General features: G+C 48.4%; 1 long non-coding RNA gene across 2 annotated transcripts; it reads left to right on the top strand.

Annotated features, from left to right (window-relative positions):
* Nucleotides 1-1,372: 1,372 nt before the first annotated feature.
* LOC129050803 (uncharacterized) lies at nt 1,373-15,708 on the top strand. 2 transcript variants are annotated; one of them, XR_008514607.1, is made up of 4 exons: nt 1,373-1,441; nt 5,616-5,814; nt 12,922-13,011; nt 14,191-15,708. It is a non-coding gene; the product is annotated as an uncharacterized LOC129050803 (long non-coding RNA). The 2 variants fall into 2 exon arrangements; XR_008514606.1 differs by having other exon boundaries at nt 12,922-13,165.
* Nucleotides 15,709-17,389: the final 1,681 nt, after the last annotated feature.

Raw genomic sequence — 17,389 nt, 5'->3', positions numbered from 1 at the left:
GTATAACTTTTGATTCCCCCAAAACTTAACTACTGATAACCCGCTGTTGACCAGAAGCCTTACTAATAACATAAACAGTCAGTTAACACATATTTTGTATGTTAGATGTATTATGTGCTGTATTCTTACAACAAAGTCAGCTAGAGAAAAGAAAATGTTACTAAAAATATAAGGAAGAGAAAATGTACTTAATAATCATTAGATGGAAGTGGATCATCATAAACGTCTTCATCCTCCTAATCTTCACGTTGAGTAGGCTGAGAAGGGGGAAGAGGAGGCGTTGGTCTTGCTGTCTCAGGAATGGCAGAGGTGGGAGAAAATCCATATATAAGTGGGCCCACATGGTTCAAACCTGGGTTGTTCAAGGATCAACTGTGTTTATTTATTCTTATCCAATGGTTAGAAATTTGAAGAAGCAGCACTGGACCCAAGATCCTCCCACTGCACCTGCTGAAGAAGCAGGTCCTGAAAATCAGCTTCTTCCTTAGTGTAGGGTGGGGTCCTGGCTCCTGCCCACCCCTCTGTGGCTGGTCAGCTGGTGGGTGATGAAGAGGTTTTCATTAGACCTTAACCTGGAGGACATGCCTTCCCCACCCTCCAAGAGCCCACCATTCCAGAGGCACCTCCTCCTGCTATGCCACGTGCATGGGCAGGTCTCTCTCTGGCCCCACTCCCTGCTCCCAAAGCAACTCTAGCAGGCCCGATATACTCTCATTGCTGAAGGCTTTGGAGCTGAAAGGAAGCTTCTGTGACCATTTGCACATCTGTTCCCTGTTCCTTCCCAGGGCACACCTTTTCATGTGTCAATCTATTTGCCAAGCAGTTTTTATGAAGCAGCAGATGAATACAGAGGTTACATGTCTGCACTTGGGAGCTGGGCTATCAGGGTTCAAATTTCAGTTCTGCTATCTACTGGCTTGTGTGGCCTTAAGCAAGTTACTTAATATCTCAATGGCTCAGTCTTCTTGTCTGTGAAATGGGGACAATAATAATACGCTCCTGGCAGGGCTATTACGAGAATAAAATGAGTTAATATAAAACACCAAGAACAAGATCTACTCATAGTAAGGGCTGATGAATGTCTGCCTTTATTTTTATTATTGCAAAGTAAAAATTCACCTAGTGAAAATTATACAGAAGAGCATACAATGAAAAGTCAGTCTTCCTACGATTGTGTATCTTCTGCCTTTCTCCCCAGAGGCAACCTCTGCTAGTAGTTTCTTGGATCCACTGCCAGAAATGTTCTCCGTGTGTAAGGGGGTGTGTGTGTGTGAGTGTATGATTTTTAAAATTATATGTATTACATATATATTGTAGAATACTGAATACTTTTAGATATTTATATATACTTTGCTTTCTTTCCTTAACTCAGTGTCAAGGAGATTTCTCCAGCTAGGCTCAGTGGCTCACCCCTGTAATCCCAGCACTTTGGGAGGCCAAGGTGGGTGGATCCCCTGAGGTCAGGAGCTCAAGACCAGCCTGGTCAACATGGTGAAACCCCATCTCTACTAAAACTACAAAAATTAGCTGGGTGTGGTGGTGCAGGCCTGTAATCCCAGCTACTTGGGAGGCTGAGGCAGGAGAATCACTTGAACCTGGGAGGTGGAGGTTGCAGTGAGCCAAGATCACACCATTGCACTCCAGCCTGGGTGACAGAGCAAGACTCCATCTCAAAAAAAAAAAAAAAAAAAGAAAAGAAAAAAAAATCTTAATGCATCTAGACTCAAGGAATAGTGCTCTAATGGTGGAATTTTAGACTATTCATGAACTTAGGGAAGAGACTCATGGAGAAAAAAAAATCCTCCAGGAGTTGTTCCTCAAATCCTTCCATTTAGTTCCCGACTCTGGTTATAACTTTTAAAGGTTTTGTCCAAAATTCACTGATTAACCCTGGAAGGTCCCTCCTTTCTGGCTTCAGTTTTCCCATCTGTTAAATGGGTATTGGACAAAGTTATCCCTAAGTCCTTCTGAAGCAAGACATTGTAGGGCTTCCGGGTACAAGTCGGCTTCAGCCTTGCTCGGGACTGAGGACATCAGGGTTCCAGGCTTCTTTTGCAGCCTAGGCGCTGCCCAGCCGTGTTCCACACAGCCTCTCAGGAGGCGTGGAGGGTCTGGTGACAAGGTCAGAGCAGGAACGAGGCAAATGTCCTGGGACTGCCTGAACCGAACCCGGGGCATTTGGAGACGCCAGGCGGGCGGCCTCGGTTTGTGTTGGACGCCTCACAGCCCGCCCGTGGTAATCGAACCGGCTTTTGTTTGTTTTTCTAAATAGGAAGACAGAAGCTCGGGGCTGCCTGGGATGGCTCCACAAACAGCCCCGTGGCCAGAGTAGGCGTCCGGGGACCGAGCTGGGCAGCCAGGGGCCGCAGGGATTGAGGCGGGGCATCTGGAGGCCAGACTAACTGAGCCTGTGAGGGGACCGGCACGGTGGGCAGGCAGGGCCGGGGAGAGTGGGTCCGTCATGTCAGGCGTCCCTTGCAGAAGTGGGAGGGCAGCAAGGCAGAGACTGGACCGGCCCAGGGCAGGGCCAAGAGTGGACCTCCCTCCCTCAGCCCTGGCTCTGCCCTGCAGCCTCCCACCTCACCCCAGGATGTGCAAGACTGGGCCCATCCCCTGTGAGCTGCCTCTTTCTTGCCTATCAATAGCAAATCAGTGTCAAATGGTCCATTGATGTCTCCCTTCTGCTGCAGAGGGGGCCGTGGCCAGTGAATTGGGGCCTTCCCTGGTCAGCCAAGAGAGTGGAGCAGGGCTGCTTCCTCAGAGGCCAGGGGAGCCACAGATGCTGAGCAGGTATCCACGGGCCTTCTTGGCCCTGGGGTTCTCAAGGTCTGGTTTCCTCTTCATCTCAGGGCATCCCGGAAGAGAGGGGAGGCAGTGGTGGTATCCTCAGACTTAGAGGAACCTTTAGTGAAAAAAAGAGATATAGACAGACATATATATAGCTATAGATGATATAGGTAAAGGGTTAAACTATTTGAAAGAACCACTGTAATAGATCAAAAACGGTCTAATATCAATTTTATGGGGTTCAATCCAACAGCAGTAGTTACAAAGGTATAAAAGTAATGATGACATAGATAAAAACATACACACATATGCACAGAAACACAAATATGTCTGCCTATGTTTAAATGATACAATAGTCATTACATTTACCTGTTTTCCTGAACTGGCCCAGACAAATCTCACTGATCTTTTTTCTGCCCTCTGTGCCTGACCCCGCAAACACTAAACACTTCGATGTGGTCTAAGGGCCTCTATAGTCTCAGGGCTCACTTCAATAGTGATCAGCCCTCCAGGGATTGCTGGCTAGGATTGAACCTCATTCACCTGTTGCCAGGCTAGACAGCAAAAAGAGAGCTTTGGTATCAGGAAAATCTGAAGCTGAATCCCCCTCCTTGAAACTTACTACTGGTGTGACCTTGGTTAAGATGTCAACTCCTGGAGCCTCGTCTGTGAATAGGGGGTTAAAAACAAGACCTCCTTGGTTTTGCCTCTGTGGAGATGCAATAAGATAATATACGCCAAGACCTGACACACTGATACACAAAACAGCCTTAACAGGTTGGTGTTCCTCACCTCTGTTTTTCTTACTGGGCCTTTCTGGGTTACCAGGAGGAAAAAAAAAAACTGCTTTGGCCCTGGTGCATGGCGAAGACAGAAAGCATTTTTTATGTAACTTTTTTTAATTACAAAAGTAATCCAAGTTTATGATATACAATTCAGAGAAGTAAAATAAAAGAAGAAAGTAAAAGCTCTCTAAGCCTACAACCTGAGACTACCAGTGTTAATATTTTACGTTAAGAAGAAGTCTTTCGTTTACAATTTGCAAGTAGAGAAAACCTGGCTCAAACCAGTTTAAGACAAAAAGGAATTTTTGAGGCCCTGTGACTAAAATGTTCAGAAGAAGCTTGTCAGACATCAGGCACAGAGGACCCAGGCATTACATGATGTCATCAGGGGATCTACTGTTTTCCATCTTTACATCTGCTTTCCTCTGTGTGGCTTCAACCTTTGGCAGGAATGATGGCCACCAGCAAGTCTAGGCACAGACTTATGTACAGCAATAGAAAGAGAGTATCTCTGTATCCATTGCTCTTGCAGAAGTCCCAGAATTCCATTTGGTTGGCCCAGACCAGGTCATGTGCCCACTCCTGAACCAATCACTGTGATTCTGATGGGTCAAGCCTGCGTCACATGTTCCTGCTGGGGTTTGGGGATAAAGTCAGTCCCACCTGAATACATGGCCTAAAAGATTAGGTGGATCAGTTCCCCAAAGGAAATTGGGATGCTCTTTTCAACACAAGGGTGCACAGATGATGGATAGGCAAAACAACTCATGTTCACCACACATTTTGAATATAATCATATACAAATATATTTTTCCCAAAAGACGTGCATAAAAGTATTGGGTAGCTTGGAGAGGCATAGATACCAGTCACCTATCCAAATGCCAGTTCTATGGTCCTTATTCAAGGCTGCACCCTGCGATTCTCCTACAGATGCTCTTTGCCTTTATGCCTTCTTATATAAGTCTGAAAATCAGACTTCCTAACAGACACATCTCCTCTAGAGAGAACCAAGGTGACTGCCGACCCTGACAAGGCAGAATTATCAGAAAAGAGACATTGGGCCTTACAGGCTTTGAAAAGAAACATGGCATCAAATTCCATATGCCACTCAAACAAAATGCAATTACTGCAACCATCAAGAGATCGGGGCTCCAGTTCTGCCTCTTCCCTGACTTCTCCTCTCCTGTGCCCAGTGGATCCACCTGTAAAGGAAGCATTTTAATCAGTAGCAGACACTTTTTGGATCCCATCACCCAGTCTCCTGAAATCAGCACCCTTATTTCCTTTTGGAGAATTATCTCTCTCCCTCAAAGGGGTAGTTGGGTGGAATGATGAATTCAGGTGTTTGCTATGCTATGTGGAAGCCAACAGGACAAGATTAGTCCTCTCCCCTCTACTCGGCAATCAGAGAACAGGTGTGTGATCTAGGCACACCTAAAGTCATGAGGACTTTGTTCATGGAACCAATGATTCATGGATGAAGACGTGGGTGGACTTTCCTTGCCCCAGGTGGTCTAACTCATAACCAGGCCACTCATACTGTGACACCATGCTTGTAGTTGCTGTTTCCTGGGTGTCCAGAATATCCCTGCCATATCTATGCTTGAGATTCCTTGATATTCTGCCAGTGAATGTCTCAATGCTTATCTGTTTCTGTTGCTTACAACCAAAGACCTAAACCAATTAGTGCTCTAAGTGCCCTTTCAATTCTGCAATTGTCTGAGAGGATAGTTGTGAATGAGACCACTTCTGAACACTCACGTCCATGTCCTCCCCTTCCTCCCTGGGCACACCACAAGATTGTATTTCCCAGGCTCACTTACAGCTAGGCAAGAACATATGACTAAATTCTGGCCATTGGAATGTGGGCATTAAGTGATGTGTGTCACTTTCAAGGTTGGCCCATAGAACCTCAATGCAATTCTCCCTGGAGTGGACTCAGGTCCTGGAGGAAGGCAGGGCCACGTGCTGGGGGGAGCTTGCAATGAATGCTTGCACTGAGCACAGGACCATCCTCATCTCCAACCCCTGTCACCATTTCAGATCACATGGATGAGAAACAGAGCTGCATTGTCTTAAGGTACAGAGACTTTGAGGTTTACTTCTTATAGCAGCTGACATGGTGTGCCCAACTCATACAATAATTCTCCAGAAAGAGATCTATGCCTTCAAACTGGCAAAGAAGACATCATCAAAGCCAAGAAGTGAACATCAGCTATTGTTTCTCTTGTCAGCCAGAGCAGTAAGTTTCCCCAGACCATGGGCCAGGCCATGTCTCCTGTAATGCGGAAGGGGTTTGATCAGCAAAGAGCCTCAGCCTGAGGCAGGCCACTCTGTGATGACTGCTCCTTTATTGCTCCTTCGAGTAGAACCTCCAATTACATGAAGGGTGAAGTTTCATCAGGGACCCTGGGATTTTGAAGTGACTTTCGGATGTTCTGGAGTCTTCCCTTCAGAGTTCACTGGGCTGGGCTCCTTTTCCCAGAGCACTTTGGGAAGATCCTTCCCTGAGTAGATGAGCAGATGTTGATTTGCATATATGCATGTTTCTGGCCTCTGATGAGATTAGGAGGTGCATTTTTAATCAAAGCCTCCAGCGAGGCTGGGCCCTGGGAGGCAGACTCAAGGTGGGAAGAGGAAATGTCACAGCAAAGAGGGTGTGGGCCTGGGAGAAAGAAACTCTCAGAGCTGAGCTTTGTTTATAAAATTAGAGATGGCTTGGTGTACCTCTGTGGCTGGGAAACAGGGATGAAAATGGAGGGAGACACTCATCCAATGCCCTGCACTCACTGTCTATAAAACCTTGGACAAGTCTTGTCTTTCTCTGTGGCTCAGTTTCCTGTATGAAATGGAGGGTTGGGGTGATGCCCCTGGACCTGTTAACTTTCCCAGGTTATTGTGAGATTTTTAAAAGTGTCATGGGCATGATATTCTTTGCGAATATCCTGCCCTGATTATCCAGGTGGGAGAAATTATCTCCTGACAGCTGCAAGCAGGAGAGCCCACCCACCCTCCCTACCCCAGTGCCCCTGTTGCTAAAGAAGGGTCAAGGGGTTTGTCTCAGAAGAATGTAGCCTTTTTGCACCAAGATGCCTGCTTGGAGCCAGTTGTAGGGTAGAAACTCTCCAGCAATCCTTCTGGTGAACGAAAGGTAATCTCCTTTTATTGGAAGACAATGTTGAGAAATTATTCCAAGGTGAAATCTGGATTCCCTGAGTTATCTAATTCACAGAGTGAAATGCCCTAAAGTCTTTAGAAAGGATAACCTGAGTCTGCAAGTATTCCTTAAACACATCAAGAACCTTTGCCCTGGCTGTCGTCTCTGTTTGGAAAGCTCTTCTCCCAGAGTTGACTACCTGCTTTTATTCATGTCTCTGCTGAAATGTCACCCCCTCAGAATGGCCCTCCCTGATCATCCTGGCTGCAATACCTCTTTTGCCTCATTCTTTTATCTCTAACACAGAGCATTTAATCTCAGCACTATTGATATTTTCTGCCAGATAATTTTTTGTTGCAGGATCCTATCCTGTGCATTATAGGATGTTCAACAGCAGCTCTGATCTCTATCCACAAGATGCCAGTAGCACCCACCCATGAAAAGCTATGACAATCAAAAATCTCCCCAGACATTGTCAAATGTGCCCCTAGGGAATGGAATCCATAATCCTCCCAGTTGAGAACCTCTGGTCCAACGCATTTCTTTTTGCTTTTTTGGAGACAGGGTCTTGCTCTGCAGCCCAGGCTGGAGTGCAGTGGTGTGATCTCAGCTCACTGCAACCTCCACCTCCTGGGCTCAAGTGATCCTCCTACCTCAGCCTTCCAAGTAGCTGGGACTACAGGCACACATCACCACACCTGACTAATTTTTGTATTTTTAGTAAAGAAGAGGTTTTGCCATGTTGCCCAGTCTGTTCTCAAACTCCTGGGCTAAAGTGATCTGTCCGCCTTGGCCCCCCAGAGTGCTGGGATTACGGGCCCAACCCACCACATCTGGCCCTGTTTTTTGTTTTTTGTTTTTTTTCTTCTATATAGGACTTGGTGCCAGCTGAAATACATTTTCCACGTTTTTCTGATCATTTGTTTCTCAGCCCTCTCCCCGACTGGAACGTGGGGTCTGTTCAGGCAGGGATTCTGTTTGCCTTGCTTACCAGGTTGCCCCCAGGCCCAGAATAGCACCTGACAGGCCTAGGGGCCCAACAAATGCTTGTTGAATAAATAAGCAAGTAAGGAGAAGAAGGAGCAGCTTCAGCAATCATATATGGCATGATCCTGTTAGTGCTGGTGTGCATCTGTGTGTAAAAGATGCAGAGGGGCATATTCTTGTGGCAGCTGGTGCAAAAAGCCTCTTAGGAAGAGGCCAATGCTCTTCTGCCTGAAGAGCATCGTTCTTCACAAGTCCACTCTGAGCAGGGTATCCTGTGGCCTATTGAGGTCAGCTCCCTGTTGGCCTTCTTAACGGGGCTGAAACTGCTCTGCAGGAGATAAAGATCAGAACCCTCTGCTGGTTCCCACCATACTCAGAATAAAAGCCAGTATATGCGCAGTGGTCTGTACAGGCCCTATCAGACCTACACCACATGCCTCCCTGGGCTTCATCTCCTTTATTCTGCCCCCTTTAAACTCATTCTGACCCACTGGCCTTCTTAATGTTCTTTGAACACTCCGCGTATCTCCTGCCTCAGGGCCTTTGCACTTGCCGTTGTCTCTTGCTGGATGCTCTTTTTTTTTTTTATTTTACTTTAAGTTCTGGGATACATGTGCAGAACATGCAGGTTTGTTACATAGGTATACGTGTGCCATGGTGGTTTGCTGCACCTATCAACCCATCTTCTAGGTTTTAAGCCCAGCATGCATTAGATATTTGTCCTAATGCCCTCTCTCCCCTTGACCCCCACCCCCCAACAGGCCCTGGTGTGTGATGTTCCCCTCCCTGTGTCCATGTGTTCTCATTGTTTAACTCCCACTATGAGTGAGAACGTGTGGTGTTTGGTTTTCTATTCTTGTGTTAGTTTGCTGAGAATGATGGTTTCCAGCTTCATCCGTGTCCCTGTAAAGGACATGAACTCATTCTTTTATATGGCTGCATAGTATTCCATGGTGTACATGTGCCACATTTTCTTTATCCAGTCTATCATTGATGGGCATTTGGGTTGGTTCCCACTCTGCTTGGAACACTTTTTTTTTTTTTTTTTTTTTATTTGAGACAGAGTTTCACTCTTGTTGCCCAGGTTGGAGTGCAATGGCGCGATCTTGGCTCACCACAACCTCCACCTCCTGGGTTCAAACAATTCTCCTGCCTCAGCCTCCCGAGTAGGTGGGATTATAGGCATGCACCACCATGCCCACCCAATTTTTTTTTGTATTTTTAGTAGAGGCGGGGTTTCTCCTTGTTGGTCAGGCTGGTCTCGAACTCCCGACTTCAGATGATCCGCCCACCTCAGCCTCCTGAAGTGCTGGGATTACAGGCGTGAGCTACTGCGCCCGGCCAGAACACTTAATACCAGCTATTTTCATGGCTTCAACCCTCCCCATCTCCTCTAGGTGTCTATTCAAAAGTCACCTCTTCAGGGAGGCCTTTCCCGTCCACCCTGTTTATTTAGTGTTTGAGTATGTCTGTCTCCCCCATGATAATGGCAGCTCCTTGAGGGCAGGGGTTTTTGTTCTCTCGCTGTTCCTCCAGCACCTAGATAATTGTTTGGCACGTTCTTGGTTTGTGTGTATGGAGATGGCATGTGTGTGACTTATTTAACACAGTGATGCCAGGCCTAAAACCACGCCTGAAACATAATGGATATTTTGAGTGGATTCCCCAATGTCCACCCTGAAACAGAGTTGGGTGAAAGTGATTTAGTAGACAGCATTTTCAGAAACAACCCACAGGGGATGGCAGAGTGGAACAAGGAAGGGAAGAAGGCCAAGAGACGGTGAATATCATGCAAAGTCCTGTGGAAGGTTCCTTGGGCTGGAGACAGCGTAGGTCACACATCAGAGCTGTCCCAGTCAGGGGCAGGGGAGGTGAAGTTTTTTGTTTGTTTGTTTGTTTTCTTTTTTTTTTTTTTTGAGATGGAGCCTCGCTGCGTTGCCGAGGCTGGAGTGCAGTGGCACAATCTCAGCTCACTGCAACCTCCGCCTCCTGGGTGCAAGCGATTCCCCTGCATCAGCCTCCTGAGTACCTGGGATTACAGGCATCCGCCACCACACCCAGCTAATTTTTGTATTTTTGGTAGAGACAGGGTTTCACCATGTTGGTCAGGTTGGTCTCAAACTCCCGACCTCAGGTGATCCGCCCGACTTGGCCTACCAAAGTACTGGGATTACAGGCATGAGCCACCGCACCCGGCCGGCAGGTGAAGTTTTCACACCGCATCCACATCAGGCTGCTCTAGAAGGCCGTAGGTGCCCAGGAACTTCCTGCTCTCCGTGCATTCAGATGAAGCACCGCAACCCAAGGGCAGCACGCCAATAAAAGGATGCAGATGCCGGCTGCTGGGAGAGATAGTGCATCCAGAGCCAGCATGTGATGAGCCTCAAGATGGAAAAAGGATCTGGGGGTTTGTTCATGGAGCCCCGACAGTGTCTGCCACAACATGTGGGCTCCATATTTGTTGAATGAATACTCTGGCTTTGCTCAATTGCAACTGGAACATTCTTGTAGCTAAAGAAGTGACCTCATTCCATGCTTCCACTACTCATACTTCTCACTGAAATGAGGACACCGGGACCCACTCCCAGGGTTTGGGCAGGGTTACATGGGTGGCCATATGCACTCACATCCCACTCCGTGAAGTTCAGGCAAAGGTGCCCCAGCCCGAGGTTGAGTGTGTTCCCTGGTTCATGTGCTGTGGACCCTGAGGTTGAGCCCACAAAGACGCTGTCCCCAGAGCATTGTCCCTGGGGCAGGCCTCATGTTCATCTGCTTCCTCTGCTGCAACTCAAGTCAGTTTCTGACTTGCCCTCTCACATCTCCATGCCTTCACAGAGGCCATGCACTATGCCCGGAATGCCCTCCTTTCTCTTCTTTGTCTTGAAATCTGAGTTTTTCCTTCATGAGCAGTTCAAATGTCACTTCTCAAGTGAGTAAAACTTCCTCAACTGCCTTTTCCCTGGGCTCTTCCAACAAACACCCAGGAGAGAACCCCCATTCCACCTCAACACCAGCACCCCAGCCTGTGCACACAGTCCTGCTCTGGTTGGTTTCCCTGTTAGGCAGCAGCTGTAGCTCTGTCTCTCTGCTAGCCCAGCGCCTGCTGGATGCCTGGCTTCCAGATGTGTCACATGTGCTTAATCAATGAACTGATCAACTGACCCACCAAAGAGGAAGAGGAAGGACAGAAGTTACTTAAACCTGAATCCTTCTTCGTGGCATCTTCCCCCACCCCACATGGACCTGGGACTGAGCATTCAGAGATGGCTCTGACTTTTGAGGTTACCAATGGAGACCTTCCTTCTGAGATTTCCTTTCCTTGCAGTGGTCTGCCATGGACTTGGGGACTTCTCTCCATGTTACTTCCTGCCCCAGAAACTTCTGGAGCCTGGTCAGACTCTGGTACCCCAAGAGTTAACCGCCTCAACCTCAGCTCAAACTGCTTATTGTCAAATGGATTTCTTGAGCCAGCCAGGATGCTGGGGAGCCCAGGCTGAGCTGGGTCGAGCGGAGGTTTATTTTTCTGCTGACTACCATCTCCCAGTTGAGTATCTTTCCCAGGACAGATCTCCAGCCCCGTTTTCCCTGGCTCTCTCTCCCCATATAAAAACAACTTTATCTCTAAAGAGCAAATAACACCCAGGGCTCATAACAGATGCCAAGAACTGTTTCTGTTTTGATTTTTGAAAATAAAAATTCAACTGTGTTCAATAAAATTCAGAAGCCGCTTCCCTCTGTGGAAATTAAAGGAATCCAAGGCGCCCGAGAAGCCACCGACCTTCCTAATTAAAGCTGCAGCAACGGCGGGAATCCGCTTTCTACAACCAGCCTGCTCTTGCTGAGCCAAGAACAAAGCCGGCCCCCATCAATATTTCATTCTCTCTTTTCTTCCACGATAACAATGCCGTGTGTTCTGAGTGCACCCCCCAAAAAGACATGCAGAGCTATGTTAATTAGAGTTTAAATAATTGACGCCCCAGATCTCACTGTGTTTCCGGAAGTGTGCAGGGTGTGTTGTTGGCATGGCTCATAATTGCATCTGTTCATGGTCACAGCCCTTCTGTCTCTCTCTCTCTGTCTGTCTATCCAATTTGGCAGGTATGGGCTCAGGGTTCTCCTAAATTGCTCCCATCCTGAGGTTTTAGGTGTTTTTTTTTTTTTTGCTTTCAATAGTAGGCCTGAGTTTGATAAGATGTGTTAACTTGGGGCCTACTCACAGGAGGTGAGCTCTGTACTTTGTCCTGCCTGGGCCAGGGGCCAGGCCACCCCCAGGCCTCTGACTATGTTCTGGGCACACTCCCTAGATACCTGATGTGATGTGCAGGGAAGGCAAGTAAACAGTTTTTGAACAGAGGGAAGGGAAGGGAAGGGAAGGGAAGGGAAGGGAAGGGAAGGGAAGGGAAGGGAAGGGAAATGAATTTGTCCTGTGGGCCCATGGTGACTTTTCTTCTCCTAGGTAAGATAATAAAAACAAGGTGGACAATCCAGTGCAGGTCCTCCTGTGGAGATAGTACCTGATATGGTTTGGATGTTTGTCCCCTCCAAATCTCACGTTGAAATGTGATTCCCAATGTTGGCGGTGGGGCTTGGTGGGAGGTATTGAATCATGGGAGCAGATCCCTCATGAATGGTTTAATGCCATCCCTTTGGTGGGGAGTAAGTTCTCGCTCAGTTAGTTCACATGAGATCTGGTTGTTTAAAAGAGTCCGGGACCTCCCCTTTCTCTTGCTCCTGCTCCTGCTCTCCCTTTGCATTATGCCATGAATAGAAGCTTTCTGAGGCCCTCACCAGAAGTCGAGCAGATGTTGGCATTATGCTTCCTGTACAGCCTGCAGAACAGTGAGCCAGTTAAACCCCCTTTCTTTATAAATTAGCCAGCCTCAGGTATTCCTTTATAGCAATGCAGGGATGGCCTAACATAGTACCTTAGTACCTTGTTCTCTAGACAGCAATGAGAGAGCTGTGAGGTTGTGGTTAAGAGCACAAACTCTGAACAAGACAACAAAAGTTTTGATCCCAGCTCTGCCACTTACTAGTTGTATGACCTTGGACAAGGTACTTGGCCTCTCTGTTCTTCAGTTTCTTCGTCTGTGAAATAAGGATAACAATAGTACCTACTTCACAGGGTGGATGTGACCTTTAGGCTGTGGACATTCGATGTGTTACATCAAGTAGAATCCACTCTCACTATTCTTGTTGTTCCAGGTCACTGCCATCCCTGTCACCCCTGCCACCCCATGCATCTGAGAAGTACCTACTCCAGTGTCCAGAGAGGCCTCCCAGCTGGCAGAAGAAGTATGAACTAGGATCCCAGTACTCTGCCCTCCAGTTCTCACCTTGGTCATTGCCTATCAAGCTGCTGCCCTGATATGCGAGGTCACTGTCACATCTGCAGGGCTCTCTACTATGCTGATTGTCCCCTAACCTCCAGGACTTATGGCTCTGTCAGGTGGTTTTAAATCTCGGGATCTGTCCTCTGAACTCCCCAGCCCCCTATCCTGCATATCACACAAGTGGTCAGTGTCCCTGCAGCCCTATCATTGGCCCCTGCACCCAGAAACCTGGGAAGTTGGAGTCCAGTTCAGAGTCTCACTTTGGCCACCAAGTCTGCCCAACCCCATTCAAACCCAAGAGGAATCTTAACGCCCTCTCTGTAGATGAAAAAGTAGAAGTTTCTTTCCTAGTGGAAGACCATGGAGGGAATGGGTCCTTCTTTGCAGAAACCAAGCTTTCTGCCTACACTGTCTTGCCCTCTGGCCCTTCTTCCACCCTCACCCCTCAACCCTCATCCCTGCAGAGTCGTAAAACACAGGAGTCTTTACTTGACTTTGACTCAGGTACTCAGAGGTCATCCCAAGGGCCTGGGGTTCAGGACCTGCCTATCTATGCACAGTCATTTTCTACCTCTTTTCTCCACCTACTCAACAAACAAACTACCATTCTCATTCAGACCTCCCAGCATTTACCCATGCCATTTCCTCTACCAGGAAGGTCCTTCCTCTTCTTTCCTGGCAAGTCTTACACATCAGCCAACACTCAGCTACAGTGTCATTGTGATAATTAGATGTTCCTTGGGGCTCCCACTATTGGTCACAGACTGATGCAGTGAGTGGTGCCTATAGCTGGCTTCTCAGTTGTATTGGGAAGGCCGCATGGATGGGGGTTGGAGATGAGATATGACTTATGTCCAGTGTCTGACCCAGCATCTGGCTCATAGCAGTTCTCAGTTATGTGAGTGGATGGATAGATCGGTGGATGGATGGATGGATGGATGGATGGATGGATGGATGGATGGATGGATTAATACAGGTGGATAAAATAGTTACATGGCTAGGAGGTGAGTAGGTAGGTGCTTGGTGGATGTATGGGAAGATGAGTGGATGACAGAGGAGAACATCAGTAGACAATGGCTAGGGGCATGTGCGAAGGTTGGATGACTTTTCCCAATGATCTCCCTATCCTGTCTGTTTCCAGTGTCCATTCCTCTGACCCTTCTGACATAGACGCATCTTCTCTGGCCCGGACACATAGACCTGCCTTTGTTTTATGAACACCTACCTATACTGCAGCTCTGAAGCAGAGAGAGCTGAACTAATTGGGTGAAAGGTGGATGGATGGACCCCTCCAATAAGGAGGGACTGAAGAACCAGAGTCCTGGAGTTCCTGGAAGAGCCACCGTCCTCCAATGGGGACATGAGCTGGGGAAGAGAGTCTCTCTCCCCTTGGCTGTCTTTTGCCCTTATGTGTTGGAGTTCCTGGAGGTCCCACACACTCTGCTGCACTGCCTTAAATTCTATCCTTTGCAATGAGGACTTGCCTTTTCCAGGAAGCCCCAGCTGAAAACAGAGTTCTTACTTCTGGGAGTCACTGTTGCCTTCATATGATTAGCTTGTAATCCTGCTGAAAGAATCATGGAAAGGTCTCTGGTTGTCAAGAGAAAGGATAGCTTTAAGAACACATGACCACCAAATGGTGGGGTCCCTTAAGACACAAAATTCTGCTGGTTATCCTGCTGATGTCATGTTTAGCAAGCCTCTCTTAGATGACGGAAGGATTTAGCAGTGGCCTAGTGTATGGACAGCTGCTCTTGGTGGGGCCCTCCAACCACTCCCTCTTCTTTTGGGAACTCCACCCTCATTTTCTTTTGAAGACATGCTCTGCCCTATCCCATCTCCGTGTAGTTCTTGCTGAATTGACACATGTCTCAAGCCAGGCCACATGACACCTAACGGGCACTGAAGCGGCAAATGCTCTCTTTATCCACTGGGCTTCCGACGCTCTCAGGGAGTCGGCATGCAGACTCCCAGCATACAGCCCCCTTGGCTGATGAGGGGGACGGAAGAACCAGAGTGCTAGGTTTCCTGGGAGAGCCACAGCGCAAGGCTGCTGAGAGTGAGGCCGGCACAGAGGAAAGCCAGGTTGAGCGATGGAGCCAGTCGCCCTTCTGAAACTGTCCACAGCCAAGCCTCAGCTTTCTCTCCCTTACAATGAAAGAGCCCTGAAAGGCCCACCTGCCTTCCCTCCTTCCATCTGCACAGGCCCTGAGCCTGGGTGAGCCTCCTTGGGATGACCCCAACAACCTCTGCTGAGACCCAACCTACCCCATGCCATCTCTCAACAGTTCCCTTCCTAGGCTTCCCCAGCCCCGTTTCCAGCTCGCCATGGACCCCTAGAAGGCAGATGTGGGGACTCCTCTCCCTCGCACATCTCTGGAGTTGTTTCCTGAAGTGGAACAGCATTGACCAACCTGCAGCAACCCAGGCAGAGAAGCCATGGCCTTCTTGACTCCTTGCAGTGTTCTATCCCTCAAGCATTCATCTGCTGGGCCCAGCACAGCACATGGAGAAGAATGTGGCATCTGTGTCTGAGACATGCACTGGCCTCGTGGAGGAGATTAACACACTCAGGGTCCCCCCCTCCAGGCCTTTGTCTATGCTGAACTCCTGGCCAGGAAGGCTGGCTCTCTTCTGCATAATGAAAGCCTCTCCATTGCTTAAGGTCCTGCTGAAATGCCTCCTCCTCCAGGAGTCCTTCCTGGATGCCCCCTTATGGAGTTCTCCCTCCTTGTCTGTTCCCTTTCCTGGGACTCTTTTTATTTTTTTAAACAGAGTTTCACTTTTGTTGCCCAGGCTGGAGTGTGATGGCGTGATCTCAGCTCATTACAACCTCAGCCACCTGGGTTCAAGCGATTCTCCTGCCTCAGCCTCCTGGGTAGTTGGGATTACAGGCGTGCACCACCATGGCTGGGTAATTTTTGTATTTTTAGTAGAGATGGGTTTTCTCCATGTTGGCCAGGCTGGTCTCAAACTCCTGACCTCAGGTGATCCACCAACCATAGCCTCCCCACGTGCTGGGATTACAGGCATGAGCCACCACACCCAGCCCTTTTCTGGGACTCTCTTAGCTGGGCTCCCTTGAGGCTGCCCATCTACATCTGACTTGGTCTCCTCTGCAAACCAGGGAGTCAGGGAAGGGCATGGACTTTTCCCTGTTCCCTGAGAGTCCCCTGATGTCCCACAACACCACCTATCCTGAGACACCACTCCTCTGTTTGAGGCTCCTTCATCCTCCTTGTCCCATTTTGGTTGGCCTGGCCTTTGGGGACACATAAGATAAGATTGTTCTTCCATTTCTGCATATTGTTCCAGGACTTCCAATCAGACCTGATTCTGACACAACCACAAGGCTGGAAGGGTCAGTTATATTGCATGAATGGGGTTGGGGGTGAGATAGGACTCACTTCCAGGGTCTGACCCAGCATCTGGCTCACAGTAGTTCTCAGTTATGTGAGGTGGTGGATATGCAAGCTCTAGAGAGGATCTGCATAGAAATCTCACCCTCATTCGCTTGGCAGCTGTGCTCCCCACCAATGCTGCCCTTGAACTCGCTGGGAGACTTGCTTCTCAGAGCCTCGCTTCACTCATGGTGTGAAAGGAAATGTGTTCCTCTTCCTGGCTACCCAGAACAGGCCTAGGGGAGGCCTCTGAGCTCTACAAGCCCATCTGCTTCTTTGGGGCTCACAAGATGGTAACGAGTACCACCTGCAACGGGCTCATTGTACAGATGGGAAACTGAGACCTGGGGCATTCTCTGCCTGCAGCAGTCACCTGGCTGGTAGGAACTGGGCACCAGGAAGACTGAGCCAGGCAGATCCACACCAACCAATGAATCCTTCTTGTCCAGGAACAGAGCAGCTGGGGGCTGTAAGCCAACATGAGGAAGGGGCCCCAGGTAATTCTGGACCTCTCACTATAGGCATTTCTGTATAGCTAGACAGCCCTAATGACCATAAGCTGACACAATTGAACACTCACCAAGATACCAGGCTACTGAAGTGCTTTGTAGTCATTATCTCACTTGATATTCACAACACTCCATGAAGCGGAACACTTATTATCCCGATTGTATTGATAAGAAAACTGAGGCTTGGAAAAGTGAAACGACCTGTCCAAGATCACACAGCAAGCAGCTGAGCTAGGATCTAAATCCAGATATCTTACCCAGAGGCCCCAACTCTTACATTTGAGCTTGACTCTTTCATCTTCACCTACATCTGATTGCCTCTGACCTTCACAATGGCCCTGTGAGTAGTTCAGTGGACATCACACTCCCATTTTATAGATGAGGAAAGTGAGACCCAGCGAGAGAGGGACAGTGATTTGCCCAAGGAACC

The sequence above is a fragment of the Pongo abelii genome, chromosome 18, assembly GCF_028885655.2.
Source record: "Pongo abelii isolate AG06213 chromosome 18, NHGRI_mPonAbe1-v2.0_pri, whole genome shotgun sequence".
NCBI lineage: Eukaryota > Metazoa > Chordata > Mammalia > Primates > Hominidae > Pongo > Pongo abelii.
Note: the sequence above shows the minus strand (reverse complement) of the source record. Positions and strands in the feature narration are given on the sequence as shown.